The sequence below is a fragment of the Python bivittatus genome, unplaced genomic scaffold (genome assembly GCF_059951505.1).
Source record: "Python bivittatus isolate LINGU-HERP-01145 unplaced genomic scaffold, Pbiv_v1 ctg000350_np1212, whole genome shotgun sequence".
Taxonomy (NCBI): domain Eukaryota; kingdom Metazoa; phylum Chordata; class Lepidosauria; order Squamata; family Pythonidae; genus Python; species Python bivittatus.
The window spans coordinates 35,912,227-35,930,688 of record NW_028277074.1 but is presented as its reverse complement, the minus strand read 5'-3'; the positions used below and the strand labels follow the sequence as shown (position 1 = coordinate 35,930,688).

General features: G+C 36.8%; 1 protein-coding gene and 1 long non-coding RNA gene across 2 annotated transcripts in view; one reads left to right on the top strand and one right to left on the bottom strand.

Moving 5' to 3' along the window:
* LOC112540735 (uncharacterized) overlaps nucleotides 1-2,545 on the top strand; it is an 81,939-nt gene extending 79,394 nt beyond the window's left edge. Inside the window, exon 5 of the long non-coding RNA XR_015796837.1 lies at nucleotides 2,430-2,545. This is a non-coding gene — a long non-coding RNA (uncharacterized LOC112540735). The remainder of the gene's footprint in view (nucleotides 1-2,429) is intronic.
* Nucleotides 1-18,462, bottom strand: part of MID1 (midline 1) — a 183,450-nt gene that overhangs the window by 163,041 nt on the left and 1,947 nt on the right. The window lies entirely within an intron of this gene.

Below are 18,462 nucleotides of genomic sequence, written 5' to 3'. Positions count from 1 at the left end.
GTGCTGAGGAAGGGCAATTAATTGAAGTGTAGTAGAAGCAAGAGCCTATTCACACACTTGTGCCCATTTATTTCAGAGGAAACATTTTTATACAAATATGAGTTGTGGCAAAACACACATCGTGATCAGGTGGAACGTAGCATGCTTGTTACAGAATCAGACTATGGGTTCATCTAGTTAAGTATTGTTTACTTCACAAACATTAGTAGACAATACTTGGGCAACTCTTTGGTGACAGTAGAAACTGAACTGCGACATTGTGCCTATAGATTTGTGAGATAACCAGTGAGTAACCATACTTCCCAGAAGTTTTTTAAGATGATAAATCATGCCAAGCAATGTCAATATACATACAATATATTGTATTGAGTATATCTCTATTGTATAGAGAGGAAAAAGTGTGAATTGGAAAAGTTCAGGCTTTCAGATGTATTTTTCTTTATACAGTATACAGTATACTGCATATACATTTATATTCGTTCCCATTTGTCAGATTATCCCTAAGGAGCCATGTTAAAGAAAAAAGTCTCAGAAATAAAAAGTTTTTACTTAGTTATTTTCATACAAAAAATTATTTAAGTTTTAAGAACTGGAGGAAAATGTTAACAGGTATAATTGTACAAACCTGTTTACCAAAAACAGCACTTAACCTATGTAAATGCCCACTTCACTGAGGTGAGGAAAGAGACATTTTTTATCCCTTCATGACACATTTGTTGCTTGCATTTGCTTTATGATCACAATGAAAGACAATTTTCTGTCCTTTTTTTTTATGACAACAAAACTTGCTTACCTTTCCAGCTTTATTCAATAATCTAATTTTTAAAAGCCAGACTGAATTAAATTACTGTGCTTCTTTTTTTTCTTTATTCTTTACATTATTAAAATGCAAAGCAGTCATTATTAAAAAACTATATTCTTTATCAAATTTATATGGCTGCCCATCTCACAAAAAGTGACTCTGGGCGGCGTGCAGCAATTAATTAAAACAATAAATACATAAAAACAGACATTATTAAAATACAAAACAGTCATTATTTTAAAAAATGATGTTCTTCCTTCTCTTAAGGAGGCAAATCCCATATTTATTTCCTATTCATTGTTCCAGAAGGATTCTCCATTGATCACTATTGAACTTTTGTTTACAAAAGAAATACACAGAGAAACCAAACACTTCAGCAATGCAAGAGTATAGGATCTATACATGCTGATCTAGAACCCAGAGAAAAGATAGATGCATGCATGCATGGATACATGGATGGATGGACAGATTACAATAGGTACAATAGGACACACAAACACACACACACACACAGATTAATATGTGGAGATGTGGCTCCACTCTTGCTGCACAGGCTTATTATGCATATTTTCTAAAAGGACTTATGGTATGCTTTCTTTTACACCTTCTTTTACACCTTCATTACAATATAGAATTTCCCAGATTTTCAGACATGAGAAATTTCCAAGCTATATATAATGGAAAAGGGCTGTGCAAATGCTTTGAAAGAGGGGTTTTATAAGATGCAAGACTGCCTTTGAAGCACCTCTCTTACTATCATAAAACCAGATACAACTTCCTCTCAGGCTTATGTGACTGCCTAGAAACAGCATGGCTGGTTTAATGACTTGAAGAGAGGTTCTTCACAGATGCTCTTACATCTTATAAAGCACACTTTTCAAAACATTTGCACAGCCCTATAAAAGAATCTTGGTAAGCCACAAACAAATCAGATTGTGGTTGACAGTTACTTCTCCACAAATGGTTCTTTCATTGTAGATAAGAGTTTTTTGTCCATAAGTAAATACCATCTAGCTTAACTTAATAAGGTTTTTCCCCCTCCGGCTGGAAAGATACCGCTTGGGTTGATACAAGAGATCCATAAGAGAAAATATGCTCACTTACAACCACTGCAAGCCAGTAATTTGTACTGTTAAGATATAGTCAAATCTTGGAAAATGCAACTTGAAGCCCACAATTAGCCATGAAGATGACTTTGGTCTGATCATTATATCTCAGGCCAAATTAATGTGCAAGGTGGCTGTTGTGGGTAGGAAACCAGAGAAGGAATTACTTAAAAAATTAAGCAGATATAAATCTAAGCAATAATCCTGCTTATTCAAATTTTTTATATATAACTTCAAACTATTGGACAGTCAATATGGAATTCTCTTCCTGATTTGATGTTTTGCTTCTGCACTTCATGCATTTCCCTGTGTTCCATGTGCATGGAGGCAAGAGCTAATAACAATACAATGCTCAGAACTGTCATGCGTCAAAAGCAATACTACTAAAAACCAAAGTAATTACAATTACAGTTGTCATCCTAATAAGATGGAAGGAAAACACTTCAGATAGCCTGATCAAATGACCAACACTCACTTGCTAATGACTGAAAGAGGATGAAAAATATTTGTACTCTCAACAGAGCAAATTCTGTTCCTGAGTTCTGCCACCTGATGGAATGGTTTCTGTTAGGGGACACACAACATATAATTTGGCTCTCAGAGTTTTGGTTTCAAAGAGATGTACCTTGGATACCATGACATCTGCTGACAGATAAATTCCATTGAAGATTTCTGGAAAAATAAGGTATATGGTTTTAATTAGTTTGTTTTCTTTTATTTCTGCTTTAATATTGTTATGTTATGAATTATAGATATGGTTCTGATCTAAAAGTATGATTAAATTACACTTGGTAAGATGTCATCTTCCAAGCAAACTTTGTTTGGATTTCAGCTTTCACAAACTGAAGAAAGAAATGGTCTCTAGGCAAAATGTTAAGAGGCACGTGGAACTACAGTTGCTTTTTACTGAAATTTAAGGAGCATGATTTGATTAACTTTTATAAAATTCAGAGTGCAGGTTTTAGGCATACTTTAAAAAAAAAGAGCTTGATATTGCAAAAAATCATGAACTAACCTAATTACCGAAGTCCACAGATCTAAAGAGATAACTGGCAATTAGAGGTGAGCATTGCCAACAATTACAACATAGCAATATTTGACATATTGTATTATTCAAACTTCAAAAGTGGAATGAATCGTGCATATTGGTTAACATTTTGTAACAACTACACTATTAATGCAAAGCAGTAATGGAAAATACCAAAACATTTTGGGAAAGATTCCCGCTAAGAAAATATTGGCTTTTGTGTTTACCAGCACTGCTACATAGTTTTAATGTATCTAGAAGCACAACTGAACTTAACCTCCTGCCCCAATAAGATTGAAAATGTTTAATTTTCTCAGCTTTCTATAGGACATGCCAAGTCCTGGGCCACCAAATAAAGGCCCTTGTTATAGAAAGTGTGAAAAGAACCCTTTCATTGTAGCAGCCACAGCAGCTCCAGGGAGTTGTTGCTTTTATCTGAGCAGATTCCAAGAAGCTAGGAGATGGGTTTGGATGAAGAACAAGTTATCGTTCCCCTTAACTCCAGGACTACATTAAATTAAAAGAATACATTGGATACGTGTGGTTGATGTTAGCATTCCTTCCATGCTGATAAAAAAACACCACTTACTTGGCAAACACATGCAAGTTTATGAGAACACTGAGACCTGGCGCCTGCAAGAATAAGAAATGACACCAGCATTTGCAGTATCACATTGTAGCACAATCAGTCACTTTATATGGTCATCAGAAATTAAATCCAGCAACTTGTAGGATCAGGAAATTACCATAGCTTGAGAGAGTGAAACAGCTGATTCAAGTAACATATTCTGGATTGCAACACTAAGCCACTGGAAGAAAAAGCTCATGCATGGTCCATCAACTAGCCTATGGCTTTCAGAAAGCATTGAAGATTCAGTCACTTTGGTGCTCTTGAAAAAAGCTGCATGTCAATGTTTGATGTGTATATGGTATGCAGAATTAATTTGTTCTTAGATCAGGCAGCAAAATGTATCAGACAATTCCCTAGAGGTTAAATTATTATTATTATTTTTAACATCTACATAGAACCATTGGGTGAAGTCACCCATTGGTTCAGGACTCAGTATCATCAGTATGCTGATGATACCCAGCTTTACATCTTCATTTTGGGCTCTACAGATGAAGCTGTTGATGTATTGACCCAGTGTCTGGAGGCTGTTTGGGTCTGGATGGGGAAGAACAGATTTTGGCTCAGTCCTGACAAAACTAAGTGGCTTTGACTGTTTGCCCCCTGCTCCTCCCCCACACCCAAGGTTGGGGATGTTTTCATTGTTTTGGATGGGGTAGCACTTCCCTGTTGGATTTTGGTGTGCAGATTGAGAGTGCTGCTGGACTCACAGCTACTGCTCAAAGAGCAGGTAGCAGGTATGGCCAGGAGGGCCTTTGCACAGATTCTCTTGTACACCAGTTGCACCATTTCCTCAAGCAGGAGGTCTTTCAAATGGTCGAGTCAGACTCTGGTCACCTCATGATCAGACAATTGCAATGGGCTGTGCATGGGGCACCCTTGAGGACCATCCGAAAGCTACAGTTCCAATTGCTTCTGCCTGCCTGGTACGTTTTGGGCAGATTGGGTATGCTGCAGGTCTTCTCATCTCATCTGGACCAAGGAAGCAGGCCTTCTCTGTTGCTGCCCCCACCCTCTGAAATAGCATTGCCCCAGAGATGTGGATGTCTTCCGCTGTCCTGGGATTCTGGAAAACCCTTAAGAGCTGACTCTGTTCCCAGGCTACTGCTGTGATTGTTATTGTTGTGGCTTTTTAGACCAGGCCATCTGTTTTGTTTTGTGTTTTTAACTGGTTTAACTGCTTATTTAGATTTTGTAAGCCATGCAGAATCTACCGAAGTGGGTGACCATAACAAATTTAAAATAATAATAACAACAGCAGCAATAGGAAAGCGTTCATTCGCTTCCCCGAACAATTCATCAGGACTGGTGCTGTAAGACTTTGATAACACTAAACTGGAGCCATTCTACTATCTAAGTAGTGGTGCTGCTGACATCTTGAGTAATTGGTTCACATATAGAAATTAAGAAGCCATATATGAAAGTCCAGACAAGATCTGTTTTGTAGAGCCTGAGATAGAAATTTTCAGGCTTTGCTCTTTGAAGCACAGGAAACTTATCAGGAGTCAGATCAGAAGATCAGTGATGACAAATACATTTTCTTAAAGAGCTTGTACTTCATCACCAAATTTCTTCTGCAAAAGCATAGAAACCCTGCCTGTTTTCTACAGTGCATTCCTGTAGAGAAAACAATATATTCCCAGAAAAAAACAATGTAAGTCCAATAGCCATGGCCAATTTTCCACATGAATTACCATGAGATGATTTGCAAACATTAAAAGAAGTTCCATGAAGCTATAAAGTTGGGTATCAATTGTCAAAATAAAATAACTTTAAATTTTACTTTGTACTGTATTAGATTAGTTGTTGACAGATGAAAACTGCATGCAGTTTTATAACCTCTTTATTCAGGCAAACAAAATAATTCCTTAACTTATTCAGGACTGTAGCTCCAACACAACTTCTAAAGTTACTGGCCTCAGAAATTCTGATTCATTGTGTGAGATAATGGGAACTCTCATTCAGTGTCAAATAAATGTATGTATGTATGTATGTATTTCAGTTTAGGCCCTGCCCAACTCTAAATGACTTTGAGAGGCTCATAATATATTACAATAAAAGATTCAATACAAACCAAAGTAAAATGGGATCCAGTCAATATATACAGATATAAACAAAAATAACAAAGTCACACCTGATAAGAGGCCCTATTCATCTGAATCCAAGATGTAGGAGAACAACAGCTCTTCAAGCCTTTACAGAATGCTAACAGGGTGGCAGCCACATTATTTCAGGGGGCATCTCATTCCAAGGACAAGTGCCCTAGCAGAGAAGGCATGCTTCCTGGGTCCCAATAAATGGCACTGTTTAATCAAAGGGACCTGGTGTACACCAATTCTGCAGGCATTTATTGGTAGGGCAGAAACAATGGGAGATAGGTGGCCCCTCAAATAACCTGGCCCTATGCCATGTAGAGCTTTATAACAGCTACCACCTTGAATCACACCTGAAGCATACTGGCAACCAGTGCAGCTCACAGAGCAGAAGTGTCACATGGACATAAAAAGGCATGCCTATCATTGCCTGCAATGCTTCATCCAAGATCAGTTGAAGCTCCCAAGTGGTTTTCAAGGACAGCTCCATGTAGTACAACTGTATTGCAGTTGTCAAGCTTTGATGTGACTAGGGAATGAGTATCTGTCTAAAGGGATCCTGATCCAGGAAGAGAGGCAAAGGCAACTGATGCACAAAATAGAGCTGTGCAAAGGGCTCCTTGGCCATAGCTACTATCAGAACCAAGAGAACCCCCAGGCCTCTTGAGTGGGGAAGTGCTACCCCATCCAAGAATATATGTGGAAAGTCTTCAGATTCAGGGGGCCCTAATATCCACAGCTATTCTGTCTTGGTAGGATTGAGTTGGACAGACACTGAGTCAGGACCTCAACAGCTTCATTTGGCAAACCTAGGATCAAAAGATATAATTGGGCATCATTAGCATATTTCTAATACCAAATCTCAAACCAGCAGATGACATCACCCAGTGGCATCATTCATACTACCCTTCCCCGACATCCTTATATCACTTCCCTTTACTGCCTTCAGATTTCTTCATTTTATTCATTCTTCCTTCCAACTGATCAAACAGAATCTGGTAAAAGCAAAGGATAAGTATGGCAACCCTGAAGTAGAAGAGAAGCACCAAAGAATCAGGCCTCATGACAGGACCCAGAAAGTTAAGCTGCTGGTCCAAGATGTTCTCTTTTGATGGGACCAGCCATTCTCATTTTAGCATCCTCAAACAATGCCAACTTTTGAAGCAGTTGCCAGAGAAGCAGCTGAGTGCCAGCAAAAAACAGGCTTACTGCAGCTTAAAACATTCAATTTCCCAATAATGAAGGATCTGAACTGGAAATTTCCCTCAGCTATTGGAAGTATGGGGCTGCAAGTTGTTTTAATATTCCATCACATTTCCACATTTTTTTTTCTTCACTCCTTTCCCTTCATCCTGAAGTAGTCTGAGAAGTTAAATAATAAGGTATGGGAAAAGCAGAGGAAGAGTTTTAATCCATTCAGGGAATTTATTCAAAAATATATTTTTAAGAAATCAATTTAACACCACCTTTTATTTTTGTTTTTAGTATTTTGGGGAAAGTTGTAGGAAAATATATCAGAAGTTCTGCCAACCTATCTCTAATGTGCATTCAGCAGACATTCACAAAATTACAGAGCTGAAAGTTATTGGAGAGATCCTCTAATCCAACCTTCTACTCAGTGCATGATCTACTACAGCATCTATGACAGATGACCATCCAGCCTCTGTCTGAAGACATGTGTCAGCTGGTCCACTGGCTGACAGCTTCTGTAGTCAGGAGGTTCCACTTGATATCTAGCCTGAATCTTCTTTTTTGTAATATTAACTAATTGGTTCTGGTCCTGCCCACTGTGGCAATAGAAAATAAGTCCAACCACTCTACTATGTAACAATTGTTCTATATCTGAAGATGGTTAACATATCTTTCTTCAGTTATCTTTTCAGTAGATAATCCATCCAGATCCATTAACCATTCCTCATAGGACTTTGTTTTCAGACCTTTCACCATTTTAGTATTCCTTCTCTGAATGTGCTACAATCTGTCCTTCTCCAATCTGAATGGTGGCGCCCAGCACTAACCCTGCCACCTCCCCTAGCCAAACTTTCATGCGAACTTCCATCCATACCTTCCCACTTGCTTGCTCTGGTTGCAAACTTTTAAGAAGCTTCCTTTCTGGGTAAGGACTAGCCTGGACTTAAACAAGATGATTTGTGGGTGGAGGGAGGATGAGAGAAAAGAAGAGGCCAGAGAGACAGAGAGAGAGAGTGCATGCATGCAGCTCCTGCTTGACCTCCTTTGCCAAACTCCTGTTTGCTCTCTCTGTTAGCTTTTTCCGAGACGTGCCTCAACTAGGTCAGCAAGACACAATGGGCAGTCCCACAGGAAACTATCAGAAGCAGTAGCAGCAAACAGTCAGACATTTCTCCCTCTCCTTGGCCCTCTTCTGTCTCTTCCAACTCCTTTGCCAAACTCCTGTTTGCTCTTCCTTTTAGTTTGTTCAGCACCTGCTCTCCTTGTTCCTTTGTTCCTCCATGAGTTTCTTCCTGACTTCCCTGTACACAAACCTCCTGGTAAAGGTGAGATACATTGACAGGATATAATTGGAGTCTAATGAAGACAGCACACCACTGTTTTCTCAAAATGATCTTCAGAATATGTTAACACAGGATGTGAATAAATGCTCTTAGTTGCTTGAGACTTAATTCTTCCATGTATATAGATTGCAATTATTCATACAAGGAAGAAAAACAGCCTTGTCCACTGAACAGTATCTCAAATAAAACTCTGTCTTGAATGCCAGAATGCCCACATCCTGCTTAATGTTCAGCTCTGAACTATTTGTCTGTGATTTTGATACAAATTGAGACAGAAAGCCACATCCTTTTAAAGAACAAAGCAAAGCCAGTTAACTCCCTGTTTTCCCCTACTCCATGCAGGGTTTATGAATAGTTTTTCATAATGTCATAATCTCTACCCATACTCGCTTGAACAATGGAGGCATCATCCCATTACAAAAGTGGACTATAAATCTGTAAATTTATTCCATTCTGCTGGACTTTTATGTGTTTTAATGTCCTTGATTTTGCTTGAAAAGCAAAGGTTTTGTTTTTCAAATGATCTACAACACAAAAACCTTACCTATACATTTGTATGAAATTTGTTAAGCTACTCATTAACCTATAATTTAGGGATATCTTTATTTTTATCTTTGTAACTCTGGTTTTTACAACTTTTAATTATGTATTTCTGATTTTAGTTTGTTGTAAGCCGCCCAGAGTCCCCCGTTGTGGGGAGATGGGCGGGGACAAGTCAAATAATTTAGGGATAAATCAGTCCCTGTTCTTCGTGCTCATAAAAAAATCTGTTTTTATTTTCTTTTTAAATGCACATACACAAATTCACAAAATATATGACAATATGTGTCCAAGATTTGTTTATTAGATTTATATCCCACCTTTGCTCTGGAGTGAAGAGCATTCAGAGATCTCATATTCCATTTATTGCATCAACAATCTTGTGAGGAACTGAAATCGAGATGGCTGCCATCTTCTGCATTGTCCAGCTTTTATTTTTCAAATGTGGTGACCATGACAGCACTATTACCTGAGCATGTTTATTCCCAGTCTCTTTGCTTATGATACTTAGCACAGAATTTGCTTTTTTTTTTCCAGCTGATGCTGTGAGATACCCACTACCCGCTGTGACCAAGTTATTTTACTTGGTTAATTACAGGCAGCTCAGTTACATCAATGTAATATGTGCATCAGTATACTGTACACTTACAAAAGCTGAACCTTATTGGACAGATGGTTGACCATTCATCCATTTTAAGGAGATACTTCTGGAGATCCCCATAATCACTTTTGGTTTCTACCACCCAGAATAGTTTAGCATCATGCATAAACCTGGCCAGCAAACTGCTCTCCCCAAATAAAACAATTCATGAACCAGTTACAGCATTAGTCCAATACAGACTTTTGAGGAGCTTCATGGTTTACTTCCCTCCTCTGAAAACAACTGCTTGTTTATTCCTATTTTAAACAGTGCTGGTTTAAAGAAATACAAATTTTCTTACACCATAATTACTAAATTTTCTCAAGAGCCTTTGATAAGAAATTTTATCACAGGCTTTTGAAAATCCAGGTATACATTTTTGAGAAGGACATTTTCATCTATGTGTCTATTGACCCCTAAGGACTCTACAAGGACTGTAGAAGAAATCTAGACTTATGCCTTAGTCCTAGCATACTACCTTTAACCATTGCACCACACTGACTTGTTTCCCCATTCTAATTGAATAAAGCTATTTTTTAATAAGAATATCTAGCAATTTTCAATAGAATATTTGGAACCATTCTATTTTCAGTTTTGATTAGGAGAGTAGTCTGTGGAAAACCAATTAGGACAATTTCTCCCAAAGCAGCACAGATAGGTTTCCTTAAGCTTCCTTTATGTTCCTTGGTATACTGTCTCAGGGACTCAGTGAAGTTTCTAGATCTTCTTGCTAGGCATGAAGTCCTTCAATGGTGTACCATCCATCCTTTTAAACTACATGATAAGAATCTACTTTCTCTTTTCTTGAAAGTTCAAGTTTCATTATTAATTTTGAAGTCAGGTAAATTAACATTTTGTTTCATTTTTATTTTGGTACTAGAGAAGCTTTTTCAATTTAATTGGGTACCTTAGAAGTTTGCTAGGAAGCAGTCACATTATTTGCAATGAATCAGGACAATAAAATCTGTGATCTGAAGTACGAACAAGATATATTCATGCCCTCTTTGTCTTTTAAGCTTGGTCACTGATTTACAAGGCAGAATTTCATCTGGAGGGGAAAGTTTTATTGATCTCTCCATTGTCATTACCTGCCTTGATTTTTATTCAAAACCAATATCCTGGAAAGGAAATTACAGGATTTTCAGTGTCCGATAAATATTTCCATGGTGCTAATGTCTGTTGTCTGTTCAAGACAATTGTGTACAATAATACTGTATACAGATAATTCAAAGCTGTAATTAATATTACAGAGGGTTTTTCAAATAGGAAAGAGAATGGTAATTTAAGAAGAGATAACTAAAAGTAAAAACTACTCTAATTACTTTGCCATGCAGGTTTTGCTTTCAGTGTTGATAGAAAAGCATTCTGACTTTGAGAATTTAGGTACTGAAATTAGGTGCCATGATATAATATTTTACTGTAATAAGCCATGTCAAAACATATTTTATAGACAAAGTAATTATATAAAATAGTATTAATCCTCTAAAATCAGATTTAGCAACAATTACTGTCCAAACAAGAAAATGGCAATGTTTAACTGATATGACACAACAGCAGCATTTCCCAGATTTTTGTATCCAATTTTTTTAGAAGAATATTTCTATCAAGTTATCATGGCCAAGAGAAAGAGAAGTTACAACTTCTAATCCATCAGTATTTAGTGACACAGAATTTGGAAATCTGATATTATGCTGAGGATTAGAAAATATCTTTATACACACACACACACAACACCAAACACTATTTTGTTTGTCTACATAAAAGCTAATAGCTAAAAGATTTATATCATATAATATCAAAAGTCAAATAACTAACAGTTATTCCCCAGTTTGGAACTTAGAATTGTCATAAAAAGGCAATTGTGCTGTCAAAAAATTCCACAATGCAATCCTGGATAGACTCTGAGGGTTAGAAAAATGAATCTACAGACTCTGTTCAATTTGACTTGATAGTAACTCTGAACTTCTAACTTTTGCAGCACACATGGCCACATGAAAAAAGAGGGACAAGAAATATGTCTCCCATGAAAGTATTGAAGTTCAGACTTATCAGAATGGTATATACAGCCTACCTCAGAGCAGAGAGATACAGATATTCCATTATATCATGCTCCCATGTACAGAGATTTACATGACTTCCATCTATCACAACCACTGCAGAAGCCAAGTAAAACCCTATACATGAGAGTATGGCATAATGTAACATCTGTATCTCTCTGCTCTGAGGTGGGCTGAATGGTGGCCACCATTCTGATGGCCTCTATATACAGTATTTCTTCCTGCACCTAAGTAGCTTCTAAAGCTAATGCACTGTATATAGTCATCTAAGCATGAAGGCCCATGAGTGCAATTACTGTAGAGGGTGTGAACCCATAGAATAACATTTGGCTACCCACATCTGATGATTCCCAATAAGGATGAAGCCAGTAATGTGGTGCCTCCTTGTGGTAAATGTAATTAAAGTTAGGTGTGTATGTATATTTAAAAACAGTTTTTAAACTAAACTTTACATTTTTAATGAAGAGATTAAAAATGCTTTAAAGATTGGAGATGTATATAAATACCTTTTTATATCAACATTGTATAAAACTAAATTTAAATAAATTAGAATAAATAAGAAGGTTTACAGTAGAAGAGAATATTGGCAGACAAATATTAATTGTATGATGGGAAACACATTATTTTCTTATGCTTATTCTTAGATTCAAATAGTGAATAAAATGGTAAATCCTTTGGCACAAAGTCAGGAAAAATGTTATTGGTCGATACTCTGAAGAATGCACAAGCAACACAATGCTCCATATCATTTACTGTTTTATATTCAAAATGTATCTTATATCCTACAAAACATTATCACTATTCCATACATTTACAAGATTATTGGATGAAGTATAATTTTTCTATAGTTCTGCATCACTGTTCTTGTTATCCTTCATATACAGAGGTTAATGCACAGAAGGGAGTTTTCTTTCCTTTCAGAAGCTCTTGGTCTTCCCAAGACCAAAGCCCTTACCTTTGAATGTGAAAAACAAAGTAGAAATAAAAATGCAATTCTTTTTTCCCCCAATTCCCCCATTCATGTATTCAGTTGACACACTTTCCTCCCAAAACTAAGAAAACCTAATATCATGTATGATCATAGCAGTGAAGATCCTACATGCAAAGATCTACAAAGAAATGCAAATAGAAGAAAATGAAACATACATTATTTATACACAACTATAAAATGCTGCAAAATGGGTCAGTGATACAAGAAAAAAATAGTACATCACTATCTCTATCCTTTATTCATTACAATTGCACAAAATATTGATAAACATAAAATATTAGTGAAATAAATTTGGAACCTGATGTAATTAAAATATACTCAAAGGACACAGTTCTAATTTTATAAAACTGCTTGGACACTTGGATTGACTTCATAATCCAGAATCTGAATATATTGTTCACTAAAAAGAAGTCAGCCTAGCGATCAAGGTACACCATACATTTTCATATGCACTATAGGCACTTTTTATAGGCAGGGGCCGTTCATGGACAAGGATAACCTTTTTTTTCTCCTAGCCTATCTTAGCAGTCAGCCTTCTGGGGTTTTATTACTTCTCACTACATATTTAATGATTCCGAGGTAATTACTTGTCAGCAACAAGACATTATTTCTGACTTGTTGCAGTGATTATTTATTTGCTCATTCAGTCATTGAATATATTTAACTTGCAGCAGTGGTCAGCGCAAATAAAAGTGCTTTGAATCCAAGGTTACAACCCAGCAAATAAATAATACATGGCTCAATATGCTTGCTTTGATTCCCCCTTTTTGGGTTAGGTGTGGGTTTTTTCTGAGGTCAGCAATCTTTTCTTAATGGATAATCACACGACTATCTTGGCTTATAAAAAGATGTCAAGCAGAATCGTCTTGTTTCCTCTGGATGTTTCTATTCATGTTCTTGCCCTGGGGGAAATATTTCACTCAATTCTCAACCATTTTATTTAATAAACAAATCACACATGCCAATCAAACACCACTGATGTACGTCATGTAGAAACAGATCTGAAGAAGCCCAGACCAAATAAGCACAAACAGATGTTTGTAATCCAGCCATGGTGCTAATGGGAGCAACATGGCAAGTCTTCAGAAGCAAAAGGTATCATGCTCTGAATTAGCCAGCAGAGCACTGCAGGAGCAACTGCATTACTCTGCAATCCAAAGAGCACTCCTTTCTGTTTTAAAATTTTAGTTCAATATTTGAAAACATGATCCAGGAAGGTAAACAAGAAAAGAAAAAGAAAAAGTAGGAAAAGCAAAAAGTAATTAGGGAACAGATTTACAAGCATGATAAAACTGAGTAAGAAATTCAAAGTATCGTTGGTATTGTTCTACATAGTAAAATATCTTACGTTCAGATCATCATGAGAATCAAAGTTCTTTGAAGTATTTTTGAGCCCAGCAAGAGGCCGCCGAGGTACACAGACAGCTAACTGCCCCAAAACCATGGGGAGAAATCAAGAGGAGCAAATGATGAAATGAGCATCCCCCCTTTTGTATGCATGCCATGTATCACACATATGTATGTAAGCTTGTTGTGATGCTCATTTTGTCATATGCTGAAAACCACTGGATTCAGTGGGCATCACTGCCCAAGGCACAAACTGGCATCAAAAGTGTTTGTTTTAAATGATAATTACTCAGTTAGAAACAGTAAGGGAGACAGGGGTGAGGCTGGCTTTTGAGAAAAATGTTTAGATTTCAAGAGTAAGTGAAATAAAGGAACAACACCGAAGCTCTTCCAAAAATGGAAAGAGCGTCTCATGGAAAAATCATTGTGAAAGGAACTGGCAAGCCTGTGGGCATATCCAAAACAAAAGAGAATAGCAACAGACTCTTATAATTAATTACTCTAAGAGCTCTACAGATAATTGATTCTTTCCTGAGTCCTGTAAACTTCTTATAGCACAACTGGTGTGGGCATCCTGCTTCCAAGTAATCTCAAAGAAAACAAAAACAAAAACTCCAGCAAACTCCTTTAACCTCAAAGAGAGATAATCATCTTACTAAAACTAGATGAGGCCAAACCATGCACCAACTGGGAATATGCTGCTGATCCAACAGGCATCTCTAGATTTTACACTTCTGAATGTACTTATCATAACTTCTGAGGAAAGACATTTATTTCTCTAGAACCCAGAGATAAGGGCCAGTTTGGTGTCATGGTTAAGAAACCAGGAGACTGAGAGTTCTAGTCCCGCCTTAGGCACAAGGCCAGCTGGGTGACCTTGGGCCAGTCACTCTTTCTCAGCCCTAGGAAGTCGGCAATGGCAAACCATTGCTGAAATCTTGCCAGTATATAGAATCCAGAGAATATTCCCCACACAATGTAATAGAACCCATAAAAATCTGGGTTCTACATCACTTAGAAAATGTATATAGGCAAAAGTATGTTTTGCTTCCTAATAATTACCCAGTTCATACAAATAGCCAGTTCACTGCAAGTCAAGATTTGATTACAAGTTGTATTTGTGTTGTACTTTGCCCCATGATTTCCTGCTTTAAATCTCTTTGGAATGTGTCTTCTTTATAGGAAACACCCACACAGACCACTCAGAACTTATTCTCTGAGTTCAATGGCAGAGTGGTAGCAGGCAATTAAAAATAATAATTAAATAATATGAGTTTCTCCTGTGAATGGCTGCCAATTGGCAAACGAATAAAAGAGAATTCAATATCAGAGATTAGGGCTGTGCTCCAACTCACATAAATCCTGAATTCAGAGCCAAATGGAACAATTTGGTTCTTCCTTGTGGTAGAATGGAGATGGCATTGAATCAGATGTCCTCAATTCAGAATGTATTACTGTGCTCCCTAGTTCAGGAATTTTCTATCTCAGTATATGAGATAGAAAATATGGCCTACTACACTAAAAATGGCACCTGTCCATGTACTTGATAGGGATGGGACCATGGAGGAGTATTAGATCCTGTTTAGAGAGTTTTGCCTTGCAGTCAGATTATCACTGCTTGCTCCAATTTCAGCATCTTGGCAAGGGAAGGGAAGTTGAGAGAGGCTTTTTCATCAAACCATTTTTATACCTCACTGCTCTTTCCCCATCCTTAGAAGTTGTACAAAGTAAAATATTCTGTACTTTCTATCTCTAGCTGAGTAGTGTCTTAGATAAAAAAAAAGATGTGAGTAAACCTCTTATATTTCTCCCTGCCCTTTGTCTCCAATGTCAGTTCCAATCTATTCGTGATAAGCTAGCTAGGACTATTTCTTACCAACAGCCCTTCCCTGCACTCCTGGACTTCCATAGGTTGCAGTGTTTCCTGAACTGAGCATCCGGTCACAATGTACATGCATAAATATACACAGAAATCCCTTAAACTATGGGTGGAATTGGCCACAAATATTCCTTACTATCCTGATGAATATTTTCTGCAAGCTTCATTTTCTATTGCAATGAACATTTTTAAAAAAATAAAATAAATCAGAATGGAAAAGAGCCTACTTTGAAAATCCATGCACTGATTCCTATTACATTTAACATGTTCCATCCTTTAAGATCAGTCTAGCTTTTCTATACATTTCATGCTGTTCTGATTTTTAAAAAAAACAGTTATGGGAATTATATGTTGTAGATTTTAAGAAATGTAGCTCAAAAGTTTCTGTACCAATTTTTCTATTAAATTTGGATCACTTTATTTATACAGTTCTAACTTCCATGGAATCTTTTACCCCATCGTGAAGACTTTTTGTTTTTAAAATAAGTTGCTTTCAATTTCACCATAAAACACTGTTTAAATGAAGCACTATACTGGGAACATACAAGCTGAACAACTTCTTTTCCACCTTCAAACTATTCCTTATCAATTCTCTCTTTGAGAGTACTGATGTCTTAGATCAGTGTTGTCCAAACTTGGCCACTTTAAGATGAGTGGACTTCAACTCCCAGAATTCCCTCATTCCCTCAAGTGGCCAAGTTTGGACAACACTGTCTTAGATTATCATTTATTGTGAATTTATTACTGGATTGTTATGTTTCTTGAAAGTACCTTGTCAAAATTCATATTGTAAAACACAGAGTGTAGAAAGTGGCAACCAAATTATTTCCATTATAATGCCCAAGAATTTGGATTGATTTGTCATAGGCTGGAGTATTTCCTGAGGTAAGTGAGTAGCCCTGCAGCACTTAGGTAGCCTGAGCTGAAATGTGAAGGATAACTGTTAAAGTTAAAATCAAACATCCCACTGGGAGCAATGGACATTACTTTCTTTTCCCTTTAGCCTTGCCTCATCTCTAGACAACTATAAAGCTGTATCATAAATGCATACATGTTCTGAAATTCTAGTACAGAGTAGCTTTGACACTGTACTTTATATATTTAAGTAAAAGACAAATCAGGGTATTAAATCTCTTGAGATAAGAAAACAATTTTCAGAACTAGGATTTCCTTCCATAAATAGTTTCAGGAACATTGAGAAATATCAGTTGATGTGTTAAACTGATCTCATTTTAAAAAATTTATTGCTGAGTAGAATGGAGAAAAGCTATAGGGTTTACATGGCTGAAAAAAAATGTCATTTATATAATACTCTCATCAGTATAAGCTAGCTGATTTTGCTAAAACTGAATATATATAGACCCAGGAACACATGAGCACGCATATCATATACTATCCAATAGTCTATAATTTCTTTAATCGCTATTATCTTAAAAGTGACAAAAGATTTTTGCATTTGAAAGAAAGCTGCAGAAGGGATCATAACAAATAAGTCATGCTTCATCTTGACAATATTTTTACCTCTTTTGAACATACCAAACAAGGAAGACAATGCCTTCCTCCAGGAGACACACAAGCTTCAAGATTTTGCAACTTCTGATAACTTACAAAAATATCATTGTTCCAAGCTAAACTGGTGGTAGAATGAAAAAAGTACCAATGTACTTCTAGGGCCAAGGACAAAGCCACTGAAATTGCTGTTTTTCAATTGTCTTAATTTCTAGCCCACTTAAGACACCTAGTGGCTACAATCTGTTAGGCAGTGTCCCAGAAAAAATATATATTACACACAAAAAATTGACTTCAGTACATAAATGGCAACATTATTGATTTATATCCCATCATTTGATAAGTCTGTAAGTAGCAGTATACATCAAATCAGAATATATAATGCACCAAAATATACCCGTGCATACACACCCAGAAAAAATCAAAAGCAGTTCACTCAGTTTCAACAATAGCACCTAAAAATAGCAGTCACTATATAACAATATATAATCAATATTATTAATTAAATTAAATTACAGTTTGCCCCCCTCCCCAAGTAATGAACGATGAGAAAAAGAGCTTTATTCTTAATCAAGAACGGATTTAAGAAAAGATTAGACTAAACTGCAAATGCTAAAATTATAAACAGTTGAGTTCTTGTCTCATTTTCCTGGAACGGTTAAAGCACATGTAAGTTCTGCCATATCTGAGTAAAGGCACTCCTCAACCGCAGCACTTATTCTTCTAATAGAGCAGCACCTTCCAGGAAAGGCTAAAAGCTGACTGTATCTGTACCAAGTTTTGGCTTGTTGAGTACCATTTAATCTATAACTGCCATCATTTACTGTAACCACTATAATGTGACGCATGCTATGATTTCAATGAAAAAAAAAACCACTATTGTACTTTAATCAACTTTTAAAGACACTTTAACTATTTCCTCACCGTTTCTGGACTACTCTCATTCAATTTGACTAAAATTTTGGTTTTCTTCTTTTTCCAAAGAAGAAGAAAACACTGATGAAATGCTGATAAATACAACTGCATAACTTAGTTAAGAGAGGCTAAGGAGTGTGTAGGAGTAGCCTGCCTTTACCATGATCTCTTCAGTTGCAGCCTTCCTCAGTTTTAGTGCTTTAATCAAATGCCAAGAGAAGCAATCACGAAGGAACTCCTCCATGAGTTTTTCAGATGATGACGCCTGGGCAGTGGGGATGGGGGAGGTCTGTGGCGGGATGGAGAGCTGTGTGACACCAGCAAAACAAAATAAGACAAACAGCAGCATCCTTTGCCAGATCGGGCAATGAGCTACAGTGCACTTAAGGCCATC